Consider the following 6,774-nt stretch of genomic DNA (forward strand, 5'->3'; position numbering starts at 1 on the left):
TCGTCACATGACTGTATTCTTGGTCTCTACACAAAAGAACTCTTCCTCTTCCTTTCCACATTGAGACCTTGGGATAACATTTTGAAACACTATGGCCCTACACGAGCTTCATAGGTACTCTCCCCACCTTTTGCCTTTGAATGCCCCAGCCATGTGGCTAAAGCAAGGTTCTAATGAGCCACACTAAGTATCTAAATAGGTAGTGCCACCCACATTTGGATTTGAAGCATCAATCATTTGATCTCTTAGGGGAGCTAAAGTTGGCTCTTGAACACTTCATCAAACTACCCTACTTATCTATCTATATTCACTTTAACATTGGACTCCTTAGTAGTTATATTATCACCTAACACGTAAGTATAACCTTCCTTGGTCACATTAGCCTTTCCTGGCTAAATTGAGACCACTAGAGTCCTCCCCCTTCTTTTGGAGCTCACCAAACCCCTTATGGTCTAGGAGAAAAATCGGTTTGGGCTTTCACCCTTGGACTCAGACTCGAACACAGACTCAGTCTCAGACTCAGACTCAATCTCGGTCTCAATCTCAGTCTTGGTCTCAGTCTTGGTCTTTTTCTCGGCCTTGACCTCAGACTCCATCTTAGGTCCATCTCAAACTTGACTTTGGACTCCATCTCGTACTCTATCTCGGGTCCACATCAGGTCCTTCTTGGACTCCTTTTAAAACTCCTTTTTGGACTCATTCCAAACACTTCCATGTGTCTGGATTGAGTCTAAGATGGACCTGAGATGGAGTTCATCTTGGACTCCGACACTTGCCATATATCAATCCTTCATGTGTCCTTTTTTAGAAACTTATTCATCAATTGCTTTGTACTCATCTCTCAAGCACTTCATTTAGAGTTCCACTCCCACTCTTGACTTTCCAAGTTGGAGCCTTTTATCTAAACATATTATGCTTGTTGAACTTCTATTTTGATCACTACCATGTGGCACCCTTTCTACTCCATTTTGGGGCTTAGGGATTTGTGTCTCACAACTCCACCACCCATAGACAAAGTTCAATGTCCTCATCAAATGATAAACCATTTTATAAAGCAACCTCATCATGAATTACCATTTTTCATCCTTAGCAACTAGCTAATATTTATCAATAGTTTGACACTGAAGGTTCATCATGCCTTACCCATCCTTTAAAAAACATAGTCTCTTCAACTTAGAAGCTCATTATACCACTTATAGTAGTCCTTCCCCTTTTGTTCTTTTAATTTATATTAAATTTGTTAAAGACACCTTCTTTATTTCAATTTTACTACTCATTTAGGAGTAGTCTTAACCTCTACCAACATAACCATCACACTCTGGAACTTTAATATTGACATTTCAAGTTAATTTCCTAGGTGTGTCCAACACCTTATATTGCACCAATTATTGCTTCCCTATTTTAAAAAGTTCTTTACTGGAGGGCACTATCACCCTTTCTTTTATTTTATGTCACCCTCCATAATTCATGCTAGGCTTATCCATGGCTCTATCATTTGGCTATTTTACCACTCTATCTTTTTCAGAGCTTTTACTTTCACCAAATTGGAGCATTTGGGAATCCATTCTTAGAAACATATTTCCTTTCCCATAATTCATTAGCACCCATTATGTGAGTGTTCCTCGCCTAACTTATTATTTAGATTCCTTCTAATGATTTCCATAGCCCGTTATTGGCCACTAGTCTTTTGCTCCTATCTTTTATTACACCACATAACATAGGATCACTATCTCCATCTTTAAGGTATTCTTTTGGTTCTATAACAAAAGCTTTGCTTTGCCAAATCTATGAGGTGTTCACCCTTAGTAAGTCTTCTCAATATTTTCTACTGTGGGCTCTATCTATGGCCCAACTTTACAACCCACCCATAGGTCCTTTCTTTAAAAACTATTTTCTTAACTCACAATATCATTACATTGTCATAATTCATTTCCTTTAAGTGTCCTTCCCACTTGGTCACCTTGACTAGTTCAAATTAACACTTTGAACTAGAAACTTTCTTCCTTAACCTTACAAGGACCTTGTCTTTGTTCAGCTATAAGATCATCTAGTGATTTAACCTTGACACATTAATAAGTTCGCATTAGATCTTTCAGCCTTTAAATTGTTGACTATGACCCCAAGGGCATCCCCCATACTTGGCAATGCACCTAAGCTAGCCTTTCCAACCAAAGGTTTATTGTAGTTGAGATTAGGTGTCCCCACTGTGTCTTTGGTGCCACTTACACCAAAGTGTTTAAGGTAGCTATACTGAGCTTTCACATTAAGCAATCTAACTATATATCATGACTCCAGAGCATCCCTCATTTGGCAGTGTGCCTAAGTCAGCCTCTATATTGAGAATCCATAACCACTAAAAAAATGAGTGTCCTCATATTCCAAACTATCACCACACCTTAGTGAGTTTGGGACTTGAACTTAAGCACTAGAGGGTTGGGACTCGAACTCAACCTCCATATATGCATTTAAAGACAACATCACCCAAGATACCTGACGTGACTCCCTGTGCCAGTGCACCAAATTATACCTAATGCATGCTGTGGATCATAGCATAGGAACTTAGTTCCTCCAAATTACCAAGTCTTTTCACTTGATAAGTCTGTGATCATGTATAGACTCCTTCATGCTTGGCCCTATAGGCCACCCCTTTTGAAGTCAACACTTTCAATTAGGGTCTTTATTCCACTAACTTGCCAATTTTGTTTAGCAAGTCACTTAACTAGTATATCATAATTTTATACATAAGCATGAAAGTCTTTAACTAACGACTTTCATTCAAAGCCATCTCTTGAACACTTGGGAATTAATTCCTTAACTTTGATAGCGTCACCTCATGACAAACTTCAAAACCACGCTTTTGCTACACCATTATAATTTCACGCAATCCCATGAGCCATTTATACTTATCTTTTTAGGTATCAACTTACATAGAATTGTCTTTGGGAACATTGAAGGGATTTTATCCCTTAGCTTGCTAAGGCCTCTCCTTTTATAAGCTTTTTAATTGATATATGATCTAATATGGATAATTCTATATTTTAGACTCTTTATAGTATCACAATTGCCAATAGCAACACCTTTGAGCAACCACTTGATTCTTCACTCTCAACTTGCATAACCACTCTCATCTATACTTTTTGATTATTATAGTTTGATTATATCCCTTTACTTCATGCTTTTGGCCTTACATATTTCCTTTGGTTATTCTACTTCAAGTTGGGAGAATAGCTATGCACTTTCTACCATACCTTAGTAAATATTTTCAGGGATGAATCTACCCGATAGCATAGAGAATGGTTTTTCAATTTGGATATGCTCACTTTATAATCCCACACACCAAGATTAACGTTGTTATTTGTGAGCTTTTATATGCGCATCACTAATTTTTCCAAATCTCTTTTGGCTTTGTCCAATTCAGATAAATGGACTTCTCCACAACTTTAGATGCTAAATAGCACTTCGTATCCATTATTCACCAAAGACTTAATCTCTTGGGCCTTATCTAATGTCTTTATGATACCAAACAGAACTTTCTGGTGTTTTAGAGTATTTAAGTGTCCCAATAATGACCTTTTTTGATAATGAGCATTTCCTTTTCCAACATTAACTTATTATATTGCAACATAAGCAATTTATCCCTCTAAGAGATATATTTAACCTCTTTATCTCAATAAAAAATATTGGGAAGTTAACTTCTACCAATCCAATCAGTTATGCCTTTTGCTTAGTCATCTTATAATTATGAAGTCCTACAACTCATTACTAATGCTTCCAAACCTCCATCATTATTTGGGTCACCACACTCTAACCACATACCTTCTAGTTTAGGTTATGCCATTCCCATTTCCATTGGTATTCATTTTATAAAGGGTTATAATGAACTTACTAATTTATCTTCAAGGCATCAAACTTTGGCACATTTAGTGTCTCCACACCATTAACTCTACGAGCCTACCTTTACGACACTTCCCACTTGTGTTTAGGTCTTGCTAAGACCAAAGCAATCATTTCTTATACCAACTATTGATTATTATTGCTTTATAGAGTTTATATACAACTCTGCACCAAAGTTATTTTCTTCTAGGAACACCTTTCTCACAATTTTAGTATGGCACATTCTACCATCAATGAGATATTCATTGTTCTCATACTTGAATTTCATAATCCTCTTCATCTTTTGTAATGTACAACACATCTTAATTCAAATGCTTTCACCAATCCTTTAGGACCATTCCTTGACTCCACTTGAGTCATCTAGCTTTTGGACTTTGCTAATCCAACAACAGTCCTAACTTCATGGCTACTTTTGAGGTGTTAGCTCGCTAAAATACCACTTCTTGTGTTCATGTCCCACTCACAAGGACCATTTTTACAAGTATTATTCCAACACTTAATTATTTTTTGTTCCATATGGGCTAATTTGCCCCTTGGGACTATTTATTCATATGATGAGAATACCAACTCATCCTCTAAATACACTCTAACTCTTTAGGTTGTTCTAGCATTTATTAAAGGTAGCCCTAGGTACCAATTCAAGGACTTATGTCCTCTTTTGTATTTGACCTCCCATGGTCACTAATTCTCATCTCAAATTTATAAGCATCATCCTAAACTATATGAGGATAATTTTACGACTCTTTTATTGTCTTGGAGTCTCCATCCTTTCTATAAAACTAACTATAGTTATTTACCACAACCACATTAGCTAGTTTGCTACATCAAATGCTCATTTGGATCACATCCTCAACTCTCTAAGGAAAACCTTATAATATTTCCAAGAATGCAAAATTGTTCTTTTATTGGCATATTTTTATTCACCATATTGCTAACATGTTCATCTATAAACTAAGATGGAGAGTCATGCCCTCTTGATATGCTACTCCTCGAGGAAGACCCACTTTTGGGACCTTCCAATACTAATATTAAGTGGTGATATATTTGACCACCAATAAGAGTCAGATTAAGGAACAACTCTGATACCAAATTGTAAGTGACTAAATTTTCTATTCTATTTTAGTCACTTAACTATACTTTTAACCATTTGGAGATATCTCACTTACAACCTCCATAAGTCTTATTCCCGACTTAAGGACTTACTAACCCCATAAATGGCCTCTATGCCACTCTGCTATAGCACTTAGTTCAAGTATTCCATATGTCCGATCCTATGACAGACACTCAAAAGTACCACCAATATATCTGTCTGTTACACTAAGGCCATGTTCATTCCCCTTTGTCACACAAATAATCCAAGACCACCTACACTATAATCCGATCTCCCAAAGATTGGACCATCCATTCATGAGTGGTCATCCCGTGACCACATCTTAGCATCCTTATGATGCCTAGAGACATAGGGAACACCCTTCCCCAATATCCTATCTTTAATCCTTGCCAAGTCTTTCTTTATCCTTGGCAGTGCTTGCCAACACCACCACTAGGTTTGGGCCTGAAAGCCCGACCACTAAGTCCCATTGACCTTTGGGACTTCTTCATCACACGACCGTATTCTTGGTTTCTACACAAGAGGACTCTTCCTCTTCCTTTCCACACTAGGACCTTAGGATGACATTTCGAAACACTATAGCTCTATGCGAGCTTTATGGGTATTCTCCTCACCTTCTGCCTTTGAGTGCCTCACCTATATGGCTAGAGCAAGGTTCTAATGAGCCACTAGGTATCCAAGTAGGTAGTGCCACCCACACTTGGATTGAGAGCATTGATTATTAGATCTCCTGGAGGAGCTAGAGTCGGCTCTTGAACACTTCACCAAGCTACCCCATTTGTCTGTCTAAATTCACTCTAGCCTTGGACTCTTTAATAGTTATATTATCACCCAACACTTGGGGATTGCCTTCCTTAGTCATACTAACCTTTCCTAGCCAAATTGGGACTATAGGAGTCTTCCCCCTACTATGCTTTTGGAGCTCACCAAACCCCCCTTTGGGAGATGATCGCTCTGGGCTTTCACCCTTGGACTTGGACTTGAACTCGGACTCAGTCTCGGACTCTGTTTAAAACTTGGTCACAAACTTGGTCTCGGACTGTAACGCACCTTATCTCTCTCCCCTTAAGTCAATTGGAAAAGGGGCAATTGCTTAATGAGAGAACCCTTAGTGGCTATTTTATCCCCATTTATCCCCCAGGTTCCAAGGATCCACGGTGATAGTATATCCAAATCTCATCTCATGATTACATAGGCTACACTGATTCAATTTCGGTCTTAATCTCTTTCTTGGCCTTGATCTCAGACTCCATCTCAGGTCCATCTTAGACTTGACCTTTGACACCATCTCGGATCTATCTTAGACTCCATCTCGGGTTCATCTCAAACTCCATCATGGGTCCATCTCAGACTCCATCTCGGACTCCATCTCAAATTCATATTAGGTCTATCTCGGGTCTATACAGACTTCATCTTGGACTCCTTTTTGGATTTATTCCTAACACTTCCATATATCACGACACTTGCTATATGTTAGTCCTTTTTGTGTCTCTTTTTAGAGATTCATTCATTGATTGCTTTATACTCATCTCTCGAGCACTTCATTTGGAGTTCCACTCTTACATTCGAGTTTCCAAGTTGGAGCCTTTGGTCCAAACATGTTATGCTTGTTAGACTTTCGCTTTGACCACTACCATATGGCACCTTTTCTGCTCCACTTTGGGGTTTAGGGATTTGTGTCTCGTAAATAAAACATCTATAAGTAAGAGTTGTAGGGTAAATGAATGTGAGAATGTTAATTTTGTTTCACTACCACAATCTCTATATAC

Source organism: Selaginella moellendorffii, unplaced genomic scaffold (genome assembly GCF_000143415.4).
Source record: "Selaginella moellendorffii unplaced genomic scaffold, v1.0 SELMOscaffold_31, whole genome shotgun sequence".
Lineage (NCBI taxonomy): Eukaryota > Viridiplantae > Streptophyta > Lycopodiopsida > Selaginellales > Selaginellaceae > Selaginella > Selaginella moellendorffii.